At 34.1% G+C, this 22,896-nt stretch overlaps 1 pseudogene; it reads right to left on the bottom strand.

Annotated features, from left to right (window-relative positions):
• LOC127195322 (DNA-directed RNA polymerase II subunit GRINL1A-like) overlaps positions 1 to 22,582 on the bottom strand; it is a 36,485-nt pseudogene extending 13,903 nt beyond the window's left edge.
• Positions 22,583 to 22,896: the final 314 nt, after the last annotated feature.

Genomic DNA, 22,896 nt, shown 5'->3' with positions numbered 1-22,896 from the left:
CAATTAAAAATGAGAAACAGCACTTATCAGAGAATTCTCCACAGTGTAATCTTTAATGGCTGAGAATGTTTTAAACAAATATTTGACATTCTTAAGTAATTAGGGAAACGCAAATCAAAATGACTCTGAAATTCCATCTTACTCCTGCCACAATTGCTAGTATCAAAAACTGTAATGAGAGCTATACAACTCCTGGGCCTATCCCCAAAAGAATATTCACTATACCACAAGGAAAATTGCTCAGCTCTCTTCATATCAACCTTATTTGTAATATCCGGAAACTGGCAACAACCTTCATGTCTCTCAACTGATGAATTGCTGAAGAAACGTTGGTACATTTACACAATGGAATACTACTCATCTATTAAAAAACAAAAACATCATGAAATTTTCCAGCACATGGATGACAGTAGGAATGATCATACTGAGTGAGGTAATACAGACCCCAAAAATCATACATCTTATGTACTCATTTACAAGTGGATATTAGCCACATAATACAGGATAACCATAGCACAATACATAGACACAAAGAAGCTAAATAAAAAGGAGGTCCCTAGGGAGAATGTTCAATTCTCATTCAGAAGAGCAATTAGAATAGACACTGGAAACATCTGAAGAAGAGAAACAGCATGGGAGCCTCCTATAGAGATACTCTGAAAGACTCCACCCAGTGGGGAAATCAAAGGAGTTGCTGAGACTCACAGCCAAACTTGGGGTGAAGTGCAGGGAGTCCTATGGAAGAGTTGGGGCATAGAAGATCCTGGAGGAGATAGAATCTTCAAAAGGAGACTAATGGAGCCAACAAATCTTGCTGTGGGGTAAGGGTGCTGCAGAGAAAAATACACCAACCAAGGACCATGCCTGGTGAGGCAGTAGACCCTCTGCTCAGATGCAGTAGATAGCCATCACAGTCTCCTTGTGGGTTCCATACTACTGAGGAGTAGGAGCTACCTCTGACATGTACTGTGGTGCTTACTGTTTGATCAGTTCCCCCTGGTGGGCCTCAGAGGATGAGGATACAAGCAGTACAGATGAGACTTGATAAGCTGAGGTCAGATGATAGGGGAGGTAGGCTACTGTTTTCTGAGGACTAGGAGTGGGGAGGACCATGAAGGACATGAAAGAGGTAGGATGAGACTGAGAGGGGATAAAGGAGGGGGCTACCCGGGATGTAAAGTGAACAAAATTTTAAAAGGTTTAGAGAGAGGGAGAGAGAGAGAGAGAGAGAGAGAGAGAGAGAGAGAGAGAGAGAGAGAGAGAGAGAGAGAGAGAGAGAGAGAGAGAGAGAGAGAGAAACAATGTCATCTTTGAAATTTACAGGCTAATGGGTAAAACTAGAAAATATCATCCAGCGTGAAGTTACTCACAAGCTGAAAGATAATCATGGTATATACTCACTTATAAGTGGACATTAGCCATAAAGTACTAAAGTATCAAATGGACATGGTACAATCCACAAACTCAAAGATGGTAAGTAACACGAGGGTCCAAGTGAGGTTGCTTGAATTTCACTCAGAAGGGGAAATACAGCACACATTTGTAGTAGTTGGACAGAGGGAACTAGATTCGAGAGGAGGTAGGGAAGGTAACTGGGTAGTGATCAGTGGTGGGGTGAGGGCTGACGGAAAGAATGGAAATCAGTGAGGAGGCATCTCTTGCATGGAGGTAGCTCCTAGGAGTCTATGGAGTTGATCCTAGCTGTGACACTAAGTAGAAGGAAATATGGGTCCTGCAGAATCCACAACCTGTATCCAGTAAGAACTCCCACTGGCACGGGGGGACACCTGTCTACCCTCAAAACCTTTGACCCACAGTTTGTCCTGCTACCAAGAAGTGTAGGTATGAAGATGGAGCAGAGATTGAGGGAATGGCCACCCAATGACTGGTCCAATTCCCACCCTATGGGAGAGAGCCAGCCTCTGACACTATTAATGATATACTGCTATGCTTGCAGACAGGAGCCTAGCATAACTGTCTTCTGAGAGGCTTCATCCTCTTGCTGATGGAACCAGATGCAGAGACCCACAGTCAAACAATAGGTGGAGTTCAAGGAGGCTGGCAGAAGAGTGAACTAAAGGATTGAGGCAGCTGGAAGTGTCAAGGACAATACAAGAGTCTCATGGTGGCTCACAGAGAATTAACAAGCAGTGGCTGGATATAGGCTCCCCACACAAAAATAACGGATGTGTGGCTTGTTCTTGATGTGGGTCCCTTAACTTTTAGAGCTGGGGTTATCTCTGACTCTATTGTCTGCCTTTGGATATCTTTGGTCCCTATGGGGGCCCTCCTCTTCTCTGAGAACAAGAGAGGGATGTGTGGGGAGGGAGTATGAGTGTGGAAATGGAAGAAGAGGAGAGAATGAGGCTGTGATCAGGCTGCAAAGTGAATAAAAAAAAGAAAAAATAAGAAGGTTAAAAAAGAAAAAAAAGTTTCAAAAGATTTTTAAATTGAAGAAAACCCCAAATATATGAAACAGAAATTTCATACCCCCAGCCCTCCCACACCCTAAAAACCTTTTTGCACGTGAGCTACATTATATTTATGTATGTGTGTGTGTGTGTGTGTGTGTGTGTGTGTGTGTGTATGACTTTGTAGACCATGCTGTCCTTGAACTCAAAGAGATCCAACTGCCTCTGCTTCCCTGACTGCTGGGATTATAAGCATGTATCACTGCACATAGCAGGTTAGTCATATTTTTATTACAGTGAAAATAATGAAAAAAGAAATGAACTAAAAGGCATTTAATTTCACCTTGTATTAAAGTACGTGAATTTCTCTTTATTCTGTGTTTTGTTTTATTTTAAAAACTTGAGGATCCTCAGAAGAGTAAAACCTCCCTTGAAACTCTCTTTGCATTTATCAGACAATATACAGAGAGACAGAGAGACAAAGAGTCAGAGACAGGGGCAGGCAAGAGAAAAATAACACTAGAGATGCACTTGATACTATTACACAGACTAGTGTCTGTGACTATATATTATTACAAAGTATTTAGAAAATATGTCTTAGGATATATCTATCTTTCTTTTCTTAAAAATACATTGATAAAACACATTGCCCATCTTCAAATCACACAGTCATACAATTTAGGCTGTAAGAATAACTGGAATGTGAGACTAATAATAAAAGCTTTAGTTAGCCATCCTATCATTATTTTATTGCTAATATTGTTTGCTCTCATGGAATACATTTGTATTAAATAATATTTATTTGGTCCTTATTATTATAGTTGCTATTATTGTTTTATTTTTAATGAATTTTACCATACAAATCTTATAAATACATGAAAGTCTCACAGCAAAATAAATTGGACCTCAAATATACACAACATAGTGAAATTTTACAGTTAGAGTATATTTTATGCACTTATCCATCATGAAAAAATCCATAATTTTCATTGTCTTTGATAGTGAGAAAATAATATAAGATTTTAAATAAGGAAGGCGTTAGACAATAAATATAAGAAAGCTGAGCACAATAACCTATACACAAATAAGAAAAGTAATTATGTCACTTCTTACTATTGTAAAATGTATTTAATCCTTAGATATTGTGTTTGCTACTTAAAAAAGTGTTGAACTAGAATAAGCTTATAACTCCTCAGAATCTATAATCATTATTGTCTTTTAAACACAAAAGCACATATATAATTAACATTTATTCCTATGAAAAATTTCTATTAGTAAGTAGGTATATCATTAATTGCTCTGTATTAAATAGTTTGAGTTGGTAACTGATTTCCCATATTCTTCAGCTTCGTTGCTCTTACATGACAGGTACTATTTTCTTTGTAAAGTTAGTCAGGGAAGATTCTGTTTGATCATTTGTTTATTTTACTTTCTCTGCCAATGCCCCTTTACTTCTCACCTGTAGGTTTTCATTAGGAAACTTTTGACTTGCCTGCTGAGTTGCAGCCTAAAATGAAGGTTGTAGCAGAATGTGCTCAAACTCTGACATTTTATCAACAAGGACATGATATTAACCTCCCACACAATAGAATAGTTCCACCTAATTTCCCAGAATGAGTTCTTAATTTAATTGGTCATTTGAAGTGCATCTGTGTATAAAGGGACTATTGACTTATTTGAAAGGAGGAAAGCACTTACAGATTAAATTTCCTAATGTCAAACCGAAATGTAAGAAAGATGTTGAAAGAGTCAGTGAAGTTTAAAAAGAAAACATTAATTGAAAGGAAACTTTATTGAAATATGTACAAGTAATACATGTGCAACTGGAATATGTACAAGTAATATGTTAACTCTAAGAATTTAACTACGTAGTAGACTATGTATCCAGAAGGTCTTTTCAGGAAGGAAATTGCAATGTACGTAAGTAAAAGTGACTGGAGAACTTAAGGGACTGAATATAAGCTACTTAAGTAGCATCTTCAGTGTCTTCAGTACAAAATGAAAATTAAAATACAAGAAATTCAAGAATGAAAACTCACAAAAGTACAGACCTATAGCAATACTGATAGCATCATCATCATGCATTAACCACAATGTATGAAGAACCGGCATTCTCTTTGAAATGGGATCTGATTTGTAGGTTGAATTTATTTCCTTTAACTTAAAATGTTTTTTTCTCAAAGTTTAAGAAGTGCCTTTTACCCCTACCCAGATCTAGCCAACGGACAGGACACTCTCAACAATTGAGTAGAGAGTGGGGACTGACTTTCACACGAACTCTGGTGCCCCATATTTGACCACCTCCCCTGGATGGGGAGGCCTGGTGACACTCAGAGGAAGGATAGCAGGCTACCAAGAAGAGACTTGATACCCTATGAGCATATACAGGGGGAGGAGGTCTCCCTCAGTCACAGTCATAGGGGAAGGGAGTAGGGGGAAAGTGGGAGGGAGGGAGAGAGGAATGGGAAGATACAAGGAATGGGATAATAATTGAGATTTAATATGAATAAATTAATAAAATATTAAAAGTGTCTTTTAGTATATCCTTTTTGTATGATCCTTTGTGAATACTTGTATTCTTATATAATATATTCAAACCACAACTTTCCAATACCAAAGATGACACTTCAATACAAAATTGCAGGTGCTTGATTTTCAAATTACTGTCTTAAATTAATCATTATATAAAATTACATAAATACATATGTATATATTTATATATTACCATGTAATATGATCTTATGTTAATTAGTTGGGAACAGGTGACAAACAATAAATCGTCCAACAAGGGACTGATAATATACCAAGGACCCAATTCTACACAGCTTCAGTTTAAATGTTCTATGGTAGGTTAAACAAGCATAGAGGATGGGTTAATTAAAAAAGCATGGATGACCACAAAACAGATCACAGAGCAGTCCTACTACAAAAGTTCATGACCCCATAACTGCATAGATGGAGCCTCCTTAACTTGCAAACATTACTATGTGATGCAATGATTGCTAAGATAATGTACAGCCAGGATAGAATTATGGACAGCACTGGGTGGGAAACAGGTGAGAAGGCTAAAGTTCCAGATGAAAGTCTAACAACAGTCAACATATTCCCTTTCTATAACAGAAACAAAGAGACGAATGGAGCCAACAAGTCTTGGTGGGTATGGGAAAGGAGATGCTGCAGAGACTGATGCACCAACCAAGGACCATCATGGAGAGGACCTAGAGCCTCTGCTTAGATGTAGGAGATATGAGTAGCTTCCATCTAGGCCACATAATATAGAGAGTAGCGACTACTTCTGATATGGACTCTGGTGCCCACTCCATGATCACATCTCCCTGAAGGGGCCGTCTTGTCACTCCTCATAGGAAGAGGGTACAGGCAGCCCAGAGGAGACGTGATAAGTTGATGTCAAGATGATAGGGAAGGAGACCTTCCCTTTTCTGAGGACTAGGGGAGGGTGGAGGCAGACAGAGGGAGGGGAGGACTAGAAGGCAGTGAGGGAGGGGGCTACAATCAGGACATTAAGTGAACAAATTAAAAATAAAATGAAATAAAAATAAAGCAAACCCCACCAAAATAATAATGATAATAAAATAAAGCAATTTTTCCCAAAGGAAAATAAAGTCCAGAATCATACGCAAATGTTTGCTTGAGAAAAGATTAAGAATGACTGAGAGGTTGAATCTTTACTGAGGTCTAAAGACTCTCCCTACTTTCTCTTGATTTTTTAAATGTTAGCAGCACCAACTTTATGAAGCTTTTCTGGATGTGTGTATTTATAACTGCTATGGAGCTGAGGTGACAATGATGACCCTGCCATGCCTGGGTGATAGTGTTCCACAACATATTCCTAGGACTGATAAATCCACTTAACCATAGGTTCTTGTTAGACAACAATTTTAACCAAATATCAAGTTTTAGAAAAAGATTCTTCTTTATTTCTAAAAAAATTTCTATTAAAGTAATACATTTTTAGAAATGCATGCCATTATAATTTACCTTTTATTGCTAAGTGGCTACTGTTGAATATTAATAAAGTGTGATATATCCACACAGCTTTTCTACACATAATAATAACATGAATTAACAAAGTCATGTACTGAAAAAGTCAGAGTGACTAATAATACCATCTCATATCACTATTACCGCCTTCCACTTCTTCATAAAATGGGAATTTTACCTGCATGCATATCTGTGCACCATATATATGTGGTGCCTGAGAAAGCCAGAAGAAGATTTGGACCTTATTTAACTGTTCTAGAGATGAATGTGAGCTGCCATGTGGTGCTTGGAACAAACCCCATGTTCCTTGCAAGAGCTAGAAGTGTTCCTAACTACAGAACTCTCAATCCAATCTTATAAAATCTAAATTATCAAGGAATATTTAGTTTTCTTGTAGAGTCCATAATATTTTTCAAATATTTTCCTAATTTACCATCAACTAATTTTATATTCCTAGTATATAAGAATCCCTTATTACTCTCATACTTTTCACCATAGTGTTTTGTCTTGTTTTAACATATTTTATATAATAGTTATATATACTTACTATTTTTTTACAAAATAATTAAAATAGTTTAAGTATAAAAAAACATGAGACTCTAATCATTCAATACATTATCATCTTAGAGTATTATGATATTCTTTCAAAAATTAACTTTTGCATTTTCAACAATGACTGAATATTTTTATTTTCACAAAATACCTTTTTCTTTGCAGTGTACCATACAACCATTAGATTTTGTTGAACCAAATTTTAAGTATTTTTAAAACATAACTCAGTTATTTAGCGCTTTAGCATTAACAACTCTTTCTCCTGCTATAAAGTACAACTGTAACTCACACTCTATAATCATTTACATAATTAGCATTTCGAGGAAACACAGTTTGATTAAAAAAATGACAAGATAACTTTTATGGTACACTGAGGTTCCTAGTTTCAAACTAGTAAGGATTTTTCTTTTTCTATTAAAAATTGGTCTATTTTCATACAATATATATTGATTATATTTTCTCTCCCACCAAAATCATTTCCTCTGCATTTCCTCTTCTATTAACTTCTACACTTTCTGTCTCTGCTTAGAAAACACAGAGGCACATAGGAATCATAATATAATAAAATAAATAAATAACAAATTGGAGTATAAGAATAAACCAAAGGAGAAAAAAGGAGCCAAAGTAAAAAAGGAAGAAACACATATGTACAAAAACACACACATGTTTGCACACACTTGTGTGCATATCACTCTCAAGATTGAAAAGTTTGTTTTGGTAAGATGGAATGTACTTTTCTTTGCCATGAATACAAGTCCATATGGATGAATGCTCACTCTAGGCACCAACCCGACTTTTGCATTTCCAGTTAATTGTTTAGGTATCATCTTCAGCAAAAGGGCCCTAACATTTGTTTATGAAAAGTAATCTAGAGTACTGGAAACAGCCTGAGGTGTTTGGTTATTTCCATGGAGACCTTTGGACAGTTTCAAAACAATACACTATTTGCCATTCTGTCTATTTGTATTTGTACCCTTAGATGTACACTTGATTTTAGAAAGGTATCCAAAAAATATATAAATAGCGAGTTAATTATCTGAAACTAACCTGAAGTAGTTCAGATTTTTCTTACTCTATTTTCTATTATTTAGAATAGATTACTTTTACTACAATATATTTTGATTATAGCATTCCTTTCCTCAACTCCTCTAAGATCCTCCTCATCCTATTTTGGTTCATTTGTCTTAATCTTATTTTATTATTATTATTATTATTATGTTATTATTATTTATTATTATTATTATTTTAGTAGTAGTATATATAATAATGTTATTATTACTATTATGATTGTAATTTAGATTCCTGTTTTTAATTTTATGAAAGAGAGGTGAAAGGGTTTGGATTCAGATCAGAATGGAGTGGGGGGGGGTTAAAACATAAATAAGAATTTAAATAATTTTTTCTTATACAGTATTTCCCATTTTTAAAGAAGAGATTATATATAATGATGTATAAAAATGTTTCTATATTAATGAAACATTTCAAAATTAGGGTTAAGAATTGAGATAAGGATTAAACATGATTAAATATGCCAAGAATAATCTGTTCTCACTGCCAGGTACCACTTTAATATTTTACATATTTTTCTGCTAATATGATATATACAGCAATTAGGGAAAATAGTGATGTATGTATCTAAATTTATAATCTTTTTTAAGCCATAGAACATTCCTGAGCCTCATTTCCTTAATCTGTAAAAATGATAATCATAACAGGCTTAAAATATTCATAGCATTTCTAAGAGGATTAAGGGGGACAAGGAGCCTTTATAATCACTAATAAATTCTGCAAAGAAATCATAACAGAACAAGCTCAAACTATTAAAAATAATTGTTATTATCTAGGATCATTCCTATTTAAAGAACAGATCATAATTTAGCTGTATAAGCCCTATAAAAAGGATGTAAAAATTATAAAACTCAGGCCCCAGTAAATCATTAATGCTGACTAAGAATCTGAATATTAACAGCAACCTAAGTAATTTAGGTAAACTTTACTTTGAGAAACAGAAATGTATAAATTCTTTCTTTCCTACCTCTGGTTTGTGGGATAGAAGGGAGGTAGAAGTATTTAAAAACCCTACATAAAGTAGATGGTGAAAAATCTATCCCTACAAGTCAGTGTATATTGTTAATTGTTGATATGAATTCAGAAAGATATGATTCTTATTAAATGTAATCAATACTTTTAGTATACATTGTATTTTTTAAAGACTAATTATTCTATAAAAATTCATTATATTTCAGCACTTTCAACAATATATATTTACCATATATATATACTATTATACTTGCTGTTTTTGAAGTGTATTTGATGTATACGTAGAAGCTATAGACTCAGATCCCAAGAGAGATTCATTCTGTCTGTATATATGTCTTTCTATTGTTATATATATATATATATATATATATATATATATATATATATATATAAACATATGTGTGATATTACTCACATTTGCCAAAATATAAAATTAGCATGTCTCCTTTAATATGTGAGATGACAAATATATTGTATAATGTAATACAGTACTATTAAGCCATAAAAGTAAAATCCTGAGGTTTGCTTTTTAATTAGTTGAACTAGAGATGTTCAGTGAAATATGCCAGCCATAAAAGAAAAGAAACAGTCTTCAGTTGGAATTTTTGAAGAAGATGACCCTACCAAAGCAGAGAACAGAAGCAGTCAGAAGAAACTGAGGAAGGAAGAAAGGAAAATGATGTTAATGTTTAGTCTTCTGCACATTTGTTATAATATCCTTCTCTCTCTTTGTCACTCTAATGCAAGGACATTTGCACAGATAATTATAATGTAGGTCAGTATGCTAAGAATGGAAGTTCCAACCTTAGTTTTGGAGGCATCACTTAGGATGCTGGAGTTATGGATGGGGTTTAAAAAGTAAAGAATTTATTCATGTGAGCCGCAAGATTGACTCCCCTTTAAGACAGACAGAAATTCATTCTTGTGTGAACTTAACAACTTATACTCTAAGGAGCTTCCAGGTCTTCATCTTGGATGGAGCTCCTTGTCCCTCTGCTTAGGACCCTTCCATTATATTTGAATGAGCAGTAGACATTTTGCATGCTCTCCAGTCCCATGTGACTGTCGTGCGGGCTATGCAGCCTCATGTGTTTGGGATAATATAACTTTTTTCTTAATTTTAAATACATAGTTAGGTTCTGTTTCTCTCGTGAACCAAGTCATATTAAGATGAATAATTACAGTTATCTAGAGTGAAAGGACATGTAGAGAATGGGAAAAATAAATACATAGGTTTATTATCATGTTTTCCTAAGGCCAGGGAACACAGTGAGAGAGAAGATATAGTGGACAGAAGGAAGTGGCTGATGATTTTTTTTTAGCTATGGAGTTCCATTTTGGATATGAAAAATGTTAAAAAACATGTTAGAGTCATTGTTTCATGTTTAAGAGCATTTGGAGAAGAATTAGTTTTAATATTAAAAGTGTATGTATGTATGTATGTGTCATACATTAGAAAGGTTAAAAATAGATTGCAAAATTGGACTTGGAACAGAAAAAAATCTCCATTATCAACACACGCATACACACACACACACACACACACACACACACACACACACACACTTATACACATAAAGTGAATTAAGGAAGGACAGAGAGAACAAGAGAGGATGAAGGGGGAATAGCAGGGAGCTAATGAAAAGGGATTATAACAGTGGTATTTATTTTCTATGAAATTGAATGAGAACATTGAAAAATATACACATGATGCAACTTAGAGAGAAAATGAACAATACTACCAAAATTTAACCTTGCTATAAAGAATTGCACTGCAAATTATAGTAAAATATGCAGCCTTTACAGAAAGTGATGTGTCTCTAAAGTAATCAGTATGCTTTTAGAAGATAAAGTGGGAGAAGAAAATTTTCCCATCACAGGCAGTAAGTCTAAGAAAACAAGTATCAGGATGAACAAGACTTTACAGAAGTGTTTTTACAAAGATTTTATTTACAATACTCACAGAGAGTGAGGCTAATAATTGAATGTTTATATTATATAAGTATGTTATATATGCATTAATGTTTAATACTAACATTTCTTTATACTTTCAGATTTACAAGTCTTTTTAATCTGTAAAATCCATGAAGCTCAAATTTTGTAGAGTAGTGACTGTTCTTCTAAACCAGCTTTGTGATTCTTAATCAGCTATCAGAGGTAGAAGGATAGGGCCAGTATGGCCAGTAAGACATTTTCTCAAAAATATACAGATTGCTATTTCTAGGTACCTTATTTTTAACACATTACTAACAATCCATAAATTGCCTTCTCATGTGACTATATATAGTCACTTATATTCCAACTAAAGATGACTGCACTAATAAGTTAGCCATTCATTCTGCAACATTTTATTTCCGTGTTAAAACTTTTAAATGTATGGTGTCACCAATGACATATTTTAAATACAGATGCAAGTAAATATATATATATATATATATATATATATATATTATTGACAGTTTTTTGTAAGAAATATTTTAACATATTTCCTACATGAGTTTATTTGACATGCACATCATGCATTATCATTCAGAACTGATGATATTTGGTGATATTCAGTGTCATTAAAATATAGATATATTTTAACATTTAGGTTGGGTAATCTAAATTTGTATAAAAACTATCATTCTTTTATTTAATGGGTAACTCAATAAATTATCAACTGAGAGAAGTATTTTTACAATTTTATTTCATAAATTGCTAGTATTGAAAATTATAAAAGTCACTACAACAGTATTTTCTCAGGTAACTTTACGCTTTTTAATGGTACTATGAGAAGAGTAGGGAAACTATGTACCTGGTACAAAACAAAATTGTTTTCTCAGATGATCATTGAAGGTTATTTTGAGAGTGACTTATGAACCATTAAAAACTAAACAAGATTATTTACATTTATGAAGTCTTATTTTGATCTTCATTAAAATCTTAAAATGATATATTCTTCACACATATTACATGAGCTATGAATTACCATATAATTAGATAGGTTAATAGAAATATGTGGATGTTGATATTATACAGAGATTTTAAAAATGGAGCTTCAATATTTTACATATTCAGTTTGTTTGTTTGTTTAAATATTTTTAACTCAAATAGAAATATGTTACTTTACCCAATCCATTTTCTCACACTAGCCCCTCCCACTTATCCTTCCTCTATTTGGCTGCACTTTCAAGTTTATAGCCTCCTTATCTATGATTATTATTACCACACACATACACCTACAGATTCATATATATATATATATATACATATACATATACATATAAGCACATTTGAAAAATATACATCTATTATTTTACTTTTCAAATATATACGTATTTTGTTTGCTTTTTATCTTAGATAATTAGAAATATTGTTTGAATGTTCACATGATTGACATGGAAAATCATACTTTTTCTTCAATGGAAAAGAAATGGTTAGCATTATTTTCTCTTGCGTCTCTAGGTGTCTGTGGTCTTTATCTCACTTCCAGATGGACAGCTGGAGCTCATGCTGGAAGCATAAGGTTAAGAGTGCAACATACATTCAGACTTGTAAGCACAGATGCCCACTTCTAATGCTCTGAGACCATGATTTGTACAATTTACTTATTTTATCTTTGTGCCTTTCCTGTATTATTGAAAATTGGAATTTGCTACATTGAATATGCACTTAGTAATTTTATGATATATCAAATACTTAATGATATTTACTAGCTTCTTATGTGTATTCAATGTGAAGATTGAAATAAATCATAATATACAATAAAATATTAATCTAGAACCTATACAATTCATCAATTAGACACAGAACACATTATTACATACTAATACTTCTACTAAAAATGAAACAGTGTTTTAAAACATGTTAAAGTAGTGTGTAGTTTCATAACAATGAGATTGTTTTGGCAATATTTACATGGTTTTATTTTTATAATTATTTGAGAAGCAGAAGGTGATTGGTTTTCCCTTTTCTTTGTAGTTATCTAATATAAAGTGCTTGTTTCCTTCTAAGCCTAAGCACTACTAAACAAAATGTGAAGTAATTATGAACTGCAAAAGTCCCTTGATTCAAAAGAGTTATACTGACCAAAGCAATGTGGTCAGTCTGCTGTTTTTCCTCCATTATTTTTTATGACTAGCAGTAATTAAAATCAAGAAGCAAAGACATTTTTATAAATGCCAATAGACATGCTCACTTAAAAACTATATGGCATATGAAGATTTATGAATGCATGTGTTAACCCAAAAGGTAGTTTGGGCTGAAATAGATGACACTCAACTACTTCCTGCTAGAAGTAAGAAAATGTGTTAATTGCATTTAATATAGTTTACTGCACTGTAGTCAACACAGGCCATCTGTCCACAACAGCTGCTTCTTAGTAATTTCAGCAAAACGATTGAGTGTATATATTTTAAGGGCAAGCACAAATGAAATGTGCCAAACAGCCTGCACCATTTTTATGCTACAGGAGTACATGGTAAATACATCTTAAACAATTATACCAGCAAAATTTTATCTGGGAACAAGAAAAAACTTTGTTGAACAACACAACTGATCAAATATTTGACAGTACTTGAAGAAAGGCTGTGACTAAGGGGAATCAAAAATTGTATTGGACAACCCTTAGTAATATGTAAAAATATTTTTAAGTGGAGGTTTTATAAGAACTTGGAGTACTAGAGAGAAAGAGAAAGAGAAGGTTACAGAAAACGTAAGCATGTTAAGACAAGAAACATGAAAGGAATATAATTTGAAATTATTTTGAGAAGGAATTAATTATCTGAGTAGACAAGAAGTCAGGGTAGCTGCTTCCAAAATGAGAATCTGACAGAGACAGTTTGATGCCTGGACAGTCACCCAAAACTCTCTATAACATTGGAGCATCATCTTCAGCCTTCTTGCCCAGTATATCTGACAGACATTTGTGAGGCAGGAACTATTGAGGACTTGCTTACTCTGCAAGTCTCTGAGGGGGATGAAGATCATACAGTTTAGTTTTACAACTGAGCATAGTTTTTTAGGAGTTAAGAGGTTTTTAGGTCTAGAGAGATGTTTTAAGTTGATAAGGATGAGCTATGATAGATGTTGATTTACATTTAGAATTTAAGATGCATCAAGACAGAAAGATGTTTTCTTCAAGCCTCCAAATACAAATAGCCAAAATACTAAGAAGGTAACATTTATATAATTCCTGATTGCGGTTTTTCTTTATGTAGGCAGTTTATTGTATATATGTATAATAATATAAATGTATTTGTATAAAAGAAAAATGATAAAAAATTAGAAAAAGAAAGTACTTTGAAAACCAAAAGTACTAAATGTTTAATATGTGAAACATTTTCTAAATGTCTTAGCTCAATGAACACTTTTTCAAGTCATTCAAGGATTTGTTGCCAATTTTATAATTTTGCTTTATGACTGTCTAGGATAAAGTTATATTGTTTGTATGGTTCAGGGGAGAATTCAAATGGAAAGAGTTAAGGTGTTTAGACTTGCACGTGCATAAACTTGGGGTTAAGCAGAACACTTAGGAAAACAAAAATAACAATAATTACATGGAGCCTTGTCAAAAATAGATAAACTTTATCATATGTTTAATTTATTATGACTTATTTAACTATATTCAGTAGGCTCACTCACTTTCATGACCAAATGACTCGTGTTTCACTCATTTGTGTTACTTTCTGAGGATTCTATTTTAAATACATAGTCACTGAGTATTCCTTTTGATCCAGATTGATTTAGTTTTAGTCACTACATATATCATAGTGAAAAAAGAAGTATAAAAATATACTAATAACAAACATTGCAAATACAAAAGTTGCATTTTGTGGGGAGAATAGACATATGAACAAAACATTTTAAGTCTCCAGTATTTACCCACTCTCAGCTGTGGTAGTCTGTGCCTGTGATGTCAGTGGAAGGGAGTGAGATAGAAGAGCTTCCTGGGACTTGTTATGCCCTAGACTAGTCTAAATTATGTGTTCTGAATTTCATTGAGAAAGCTTGTTTTTAAAACCAATATGGATAGCTCCTGATAAATGATACATTAGACTGAACTCCAGCCTCCATATACGTGTTGATGTATATGCAAAACATAGCAAATCTGCAGGTGCAGATTGCTTTACAAAATCCAAACAAAAACCAAATCAACAGGACCACAAACTACTCCAAAACAAGACAAAAACAAAACAAGACAAAACAAAAACTATGTAACTTGAATGTCTTCTGCTCTGTTATAATAAAGATTATGGGATAAATTATATTTGCTGAGGCTAGTTTTGGGAAATGTTACAGGTTTAATTTGAGTGAAACCAAAGAAGCCACAGGGTTAAACTAGAAAAGTATGTGAAAAGGAAAGATTCAAATATGAAAACTCACAAAACTGAGTGCCCTCAGAACGCAGATGTTCAGGAAACAGCAAAGGGGTCTAGAATATCAAATGATAAGATCTCCTTTATGTTGATTTTCTTTTCTAAAACATAATCAAGTGTATAAGTACTGGAAGTTGATGTATATGTGTATATGTCATAAATAAGTTTAATTTAAAATAAAAAAATACAGTATAGGGTTAGAAGTTTGTTATTTTTCTTTTCTTTTCTTTTCTTTTCTTAAAATAATTTATTCTTGTTACATATCAATGGTTATCCCATGCCTTGTATCCTCTCATTCTTCCCTTCCTCCCATTTTCTCATTATTCTCCTCCCATATGACTGTTCCTGAGGGGGATTACCTCCCCCTGTATATGCTCATAGGGTATCAAGTCTCTTCTTGATAACCTGTTGTCCTTCCTCTGAGTGCCACCAGATCTCCCTTTCCAGGGGATATGGTCAAATGTGAGGCACCAGAGTACGTGAGAAAGTCACATCCCACTCTCCACTCAACTGTGGAGAATGTTCTGACCATTGGCTAGATCTGAGTAGGTGTTATTTTTCTTAAACCAAAATCTTGACTTCTGATTTATACAAGGTCAGATGCTTTGAAAACTGCTTTTTCTTTTTATTTATTTATTAAAAATAAAATAGTTAGATATTTTTATCCTTGTCTCACTTAATTTCAAGGTTACTCAGGAAGATGAGACACACTATGTGATATGGTTCTGAAATTCTTTAGTCTCTATTCATAAGGATAAATCTGAAAAGTTCTCAGATTACTGAATTAAAAATAAGGAGATAGAATAAAATATTAATGCATTCACTCCATTCATTTCAACGCATTTATTGATTAACTGTCATGCCTGCAGCATTGGGTTCTGTGGTACTACAGATGCATCCATGAGTGGTAGTGATGGCATTATAGACAGGTCCATGTGTGTGGGCTAAAATACTATAGACTTGTCCATGAGTGGGAGTTATCATACTGTAGACTCACCCATGAATGGGAGGTATGTTACTATAGACACGTCCATGAGTGGGGGCTATCATAGTACAGACATGTCCATGAATGGGAGCTATCAGACTATAGACATGTCCATGAGTGGGGGCTATCATAGTACAGACATGTCCATGAATGGGAGCTATCAGACTATAGACATGTCCACGAGTGGGAGCTATGTTACTCTATACATGTTCATGAGTGTGAGTTATGATAGTATAGACACGTCTATGAGTGGGAACTATGATACTATAGACACATCCATGAATGGGACCTATTGTTCTATATAGACACATCCATGAGTGCGAGCTATGGTACTATATAGACACAGAAGTGAGACCTTTGCTACTATATAGACATATCCATGAGAGAGAGATATTGTTTTATATAGATACATACATGAATGGGAGCTATGGTGTTATAGACATATCTGTGAGTGCACATAAGAAGATTGCACTCAAATACCTCAATTATGACACTCTGGCACTGTGCATGCTTACAAGGGAATAGTAAATAAAGTTTTATAGAAGCTAACAGTAACAATAATTCTACAAAACTGGAAGTTGTGGATCTTCAAAGATAAATTGATATTTAAACTGTTTCCTTGAGTAAGACCATTTATATTGGTCAAAGACATAGTAGTCAAGCCATTAAATTGACAAGTAAAGGTTGTAATGCCAATTAGGAGACTAGCCAGAGGCTAAATGAAGTGACTATCATCATCAGTGATACAGAAGCTCAGTTTTGTTTGGTGAGTGTAAAGACCATGGTAGTTGTGAATTGAGAACAAACTGAGACTGAGAATACAAATAAACTTTACATGTTTTAAATTATGAATAGTGCAGAAAAGCAGGGAATAAAGTCATCATTAAAATAATTACTTTATACAAATATAGTAATAGTAGTTTTCTTCATCATCAAACTGAGAGAATTTATGATAGCCCATGGTTAGTAGTCATTGAACAATTGGATTTAATGATGTAGGTGAGAGGGTTAGAGGTTCCACAGAGGTGAAGAAACAACATTAGAAAACAGCAGAGCCCTTTTGTCTAGAAATAGAGCTAATGACTTCTTATGGTACATGTGCGAATATACAGGAAAATTGAGAGTTTCTCTTCAAATATCATCCATATTCTCAGTGAAAAGGAAAATACATAATTATGTGACACTTAAGGGCTATGATTCAGGAGAAAGAAATGTGAAATAATTTCTAAGTGGGAAAATTTTCTACTTGAGGAAAATACATACAAATTTAAATTGAAACTTTCAAGTAGTGATTTTCAGAGTTCATTTCTTTGAGGTTTTGATTGAAAAAAGTTGGGAGTTTCATCATATTATTCCGATGGAGGAAAACACCTATTAAAGTAAAAATACAAAGGAAGCTACAAAGGTAACTGTTTTAGACTAGTTTGTATTTTGTAATAATACCTCAGAATTGATCTTTCATAGAGACCAGAAATTCATTCATCTTCACTGTAGACTAATAACAAAACACAAGCCCAAGGGACTGACAATTTCTTTTTTTTTTTAATTTTTTTATTAATTTATTCTTGTTACATCTCAATGTTTACCCCATCCCTTGTATCCTTCCATTCTTCCCTCCCCCCATTTTCCCATTATTCCCCTCCCCTATGCCTGTTCCTGAGGGGGATTGCCTCCCCTTGTATGTGCTCATAGGGTATCAAGTCTCTTCTTGGCAACCTGCTGTCTTTCCTCTGACAATTTCTTAGAGATTTCTTTTGCGGTGTTCATTTGGTGAAAGAGCAAAGGGAAGGATCCAGCAATAAGTCCCTTTTATGAAAGCCATAATCCATTAATGTGGACCTTTCATGATCTAATCACCTCTAAGACCACATTTTCTATTATTATATGAAAGATTATATGTCAGCATACTCTTTAGAAGTGACAGGAGACATAATTCCTGAGCATACTGGAATCACAAATGAAAGGATGCTAAACAGAGTAAAAGGGAAAGATAGAGGTGAGTGGTTTTGTTATTTATTTTTATTTTTGATAAAATGTGTAAATTACCATCATACAGAAGTAGATATTAACAATGTTTGCATATTGATCCAATGATTTAGGAATAGCGATGTGAGGAAGGAGAAAAGCTATGAAGACAGAGTACAAGCATGAGCACATTTAACCCAGTGTGAATCACTATAAGATTTAAATTGAAGAAAGATTAAACGCTCCAGCTATAATCTACAAATAACTAAACGTGAGCCCCAATTATTGTATACATTAAAAATCTGAGAATAATGTCACCTTGTCTTACTTCCAATATTATTAAAATTATAAAGGGCATGAGTCATTTCAGAAACACAATCCTCATTTGGTGTTACACATATTATTGTCCATAAGTGCCTAGTAATAAAGGTTAAGAAAAATCAAGAGTTAATATTTTTCTCTCATATGCAGGAAAAACTGCAAGTACACTGCTTACCCTGCTTCTAGTGTTGCCCTCTCCAGGCACAGTTCATCATTTATTGAATGTATGATGTTTCTGAGTATGTAGCCATTGAAGTTAAAAGGACACTGAAATCTTCAGGAGTCATAGATATCTGTCAATTTTCAAATTTTATTTTTTGCATGTGTATGTGTGAATCTGGGAATTTTGTATGATTGGAAAAATATGGTCATTAGGAAGGTCCATCTTGTAGTCAACTCTCGCAAAGGTTATATTGTAGAACATTGGTTCTCAACCTTCCATATGATTCTACCATTTAATATAATTTCTCATGTGGTGACCTCCAGCCATAAAATTATTACATTGATTCTTCATTGCTGTAATTTTGATTGTCATTAATTTTAGTATAAATATCTGATATGCAGGATATCTTATATACAACTTCCAGGTTCAGAACCATTGAGGTAAGAGATAAGATGCCACAAAATGAGAATTAGAACATTTACCAACCATCATATTTAGTTGATCATCATTAACAAAGTTTTCTTCTCTCCTGTTCCCCTCTGTCTCCCTTCACAGGATTGAAATATTAGACTCAGTCAAGCCTTGTGTTTAGGAAATTATGTATGAGCTAGGTACATAAATGACTGATAAAGTGCTTGTCTCCCTTTGGCTGGACCCTAGACTCAAAACTCAGAAAAACGCCAAGAAAAATAATAAGGAGCACAAGAAAATGATTGTGGAAAATCTGAGAAAGAAAGAAATGAAAATTGCACAGTGAATACAATTTGATAATGGAATGATAGACTCATCATAGACTCCCGCTACTGCAAAAGATGGAGGAATTCCCCAAACCTATAAGCCTTATGGTGCCAGCACATGATGTTGATATCACTTATCAGGTAAAACTAAAATGCTTTGATTTATTAAACAACTATTAACTGACTAATTATAATATCATCCTACAATCTAGAAAGAACATTTTTAAATTTCATATGTATATATGTAATTTAAAACAGTTCAATATTAAGATCTTAATTTATAATTTATTTGGATTGCATCCCAATTGCTATCCCCTAGCTTGTACCTTCCTACTCCCACCCTCACTATCTCTTCTGCCCTATTCCCTTCCCTTAGACCTCTGATAGAAGGGGACCACCTCCCCCACACTATGACCACAGCTTATGAGGTCTCATCTGGATATCCGGGTTCCCCTTCCTCTTTGTACCTATCAGGCCTTCCGATTAAAGGGAAGTGATCAAATCTTGGGCACCAAAGTTCATGTCAGTATCAGTCTCTGCTCCTTCCTCAACCTTGAGAAATGACCTATCCTTTGGCTATGTCTGAAAATGGGATCTAGGTTCCCTGCATGTTTTGTTCTTGGTTGGGGAAACAGTTTTTGCAGGCTCCTCTGTGTCCTGATCTGCCTGCCTTGATGGTCTCCTTTTGGGTCTCCTGAACCCTCTGTGTACTTCCATTCCCCTTGCTCCAATTTTTCCATACTGCTCTTAATTGTTCCACCCAGAGTAGCAGTGAGCATCAGCATCTGTCCTGATCTCTTGTTGGGTGGAGTATCTCAGAGGATACAATATCCAGCTATACCACTCGTGGGCATATACACATAAGATACTCTACCATACAAGCACATTTGCTCAGTTATGGTCATAGCAGCTTTATTCATAATAGCCAGACTCTGGAAACAACCTAAATGTCCTTCAATCAAAGAATGGATAAAGAAATTGGATGTCCAAATGTAAAAATAATTCAAATAGAGACTTATTAGTTACCCTGCACAAAACTAAATTCCAAGTTGATTAAAGGCCTCAACATAAAACCAGAAACACTAAAACTGTTAGAAGAAAAATTTGGAAAGAATCATGAACTCACTGGAGCAGGAGACAGCTCCTAGAACTGAATCCCAATAGCTCAGGCTCTAAGGTTAACAATGAATAAATAGGACCCCATGAAACTGAAAGGCTTCTGTGAAGCAAAAGACACTGTCAACAGAGGAAAATGACAGCCTACCAAGTGGAAAAAGATATTCACCGGCCATACATGCAAAAAAGGGTTAATATCCAAAATATATATAGAACTCAAGAAATTAAACATCAACAAACAAAACATCCTAATTTAAAAATGGAGGACAGAGCTAAACAGAGAATTCTCAACAGAAGAACATCTAATAGCTGAGAAACACTTAAGAAATTGCTCAATGTCTTTAGTCATCAGGGAAATGCAAATCAAAATGACTCTGAGCTTCCATCTTATACTTATCAGAATGGCTAAGATCAAAAACGCAAGTGACAGCACATGCTGGAGATGCTGTGGAGAAAGGGAGACACTCTTCCATTGCTCGTGGGAGTGAAAACTTCTAAAATAACACTTTGGAAATCATTCTGGTGCTTATTCAGAAAATTTGGAATGGTGCTACAAGTCCCAGCTATACCACTCCTGGTAATATACCTGAAAGATGTTCCACCATACAAAAAGGACATTTGTTCATCTATGTTCATAACATATTTATTTAAATAGCTAGAATCTGGTAACCTCTAGATTTCCCTCAATGAAAAAATGGATAAAGAAACTGGTAAAGTTACACAGTGGTATACTATTCATCAATTAAAAACAAGGAAATCTTGAAAATTTCAGATAAATATATGGATCTAGAAAAGATCATCCTGAGTGGAGTAACCTAGACACACATGATATATACTCACTTAAAGTGGTTATTAGCCCAACAAAGATGTCCTCTAAGAGACTCCATCCAGTGTAGCATTTGGACAGATGCTGGGACTTCCAACCAGACTCAAGCTAAGTGCTGAGAGTTGTATGGCAGATTTGGTGGGTTGAAAGACTGCTGTGGACCCTTGTGTTGGAATGTTAAGAATTTTTGTACTACCACTCAGGGACTGAGAAAGGAACCCTGATGTTCAGGAAGAGCTAGAGATACAATTAATTGCTGTGACATCTCTTCTGCACCAATAAGTTTTCTTAACTGAAAATTACTTTCTATTTCTTCACATCAATTTCCTGGAAAAAATGAACAAATTGGTAATGTCACATGACTTTTCCTTCCCATGGTCAGTATATCCTGAATCTAGTTACATGCTGTGATTTATTCCTTAATGCTAATATATTTAAATGATATAAATTATTGAAATTTTATTATAAAATACAAACTCTCATGAATTAAATTTTATTATCACTTTGTAATTGCATACGGGACATGAAACTATCTAAATTCTCTTTAGTTTAGTAGCATAGTAAAGACCAATACTGGGCATTGTAGCATTTTCATATCCATTTTGTTAAGTGATTTTGGGATATAAAACGCTTTGACAGTATGTAGTTTTTTTTGCTTTTTATACTTAGACTTTAGCATCTTAGCATAATCCCTGATTTCATGTGTTGAAGCTTCTTTAAATGATACATGTTGAATAACTGTGGTTATTATATCACAAAGATTACTTTCAAGCAAAGAAGAATTATATACCTTCTAAATGAATATGATGAAAGAAATTTATGGCATTATTTCTATGATGTAATATTTTTAATGACATCATACCTAGATATAGTATATGCCATATTTGTAATGGCATTTATACTTAGATATAGTATATGGCATGAATGTTGAATTTATTAGCATGTTTCCTTACAAGATGGCACTTTGGGCCTTGAGCTTGTTTGGAGGTTCTAACAGGGTAGCATAACTACTCTTACTCTTGGCGAAGACAGAAGACTGGTCCTCCTCTATTTGGGGAAGGTTGTCCTCTTTGGCCTGGCAAGCAGCTTTGGGAGGGACACACATGGCTGGTGAGGGAGGAAGGGTAGCACCTGCCTGGCCAGCCAGATCAGTGGAACCAATACTGATTGTTTCACAGTTCTTCTTGCTATAAGTAGTTTATTGTATATATGTGTAATAATATAAGTGTATATGTAAATAAAATAAAATAAATGAAAAAAAAAATAAAAAAGCCCAAAAAAATCGTAAACTGCATTTACATATTTAAGGCATTTGGTGTTTTTCTTATAAGTACTCCTGTAAATCTTCTCAAACACTTAAAAAATAACAAACAAAACAAAATGACATTGTTTTTTCTCTAATATTACCACTTCTCCATT

The sequence above is a fragment of the Acomys russatus genome, chromosome 11 (genome assembly GCF_903995435.1).
Source record: "Acomys russatus chromosome 11, mAcoRus1.1, whole genome shotgun sequence".
Lineage (NCBI taxonomy): Eukaryota > Metazoa > Chordata > Mammalia > Rodentia > Muridae > Acomys > Acomys russatus.
Note: the sequence above shows the minus strand (reverse complement) of the source record. Positions and strands in the feature narration are given on the sequence as shown.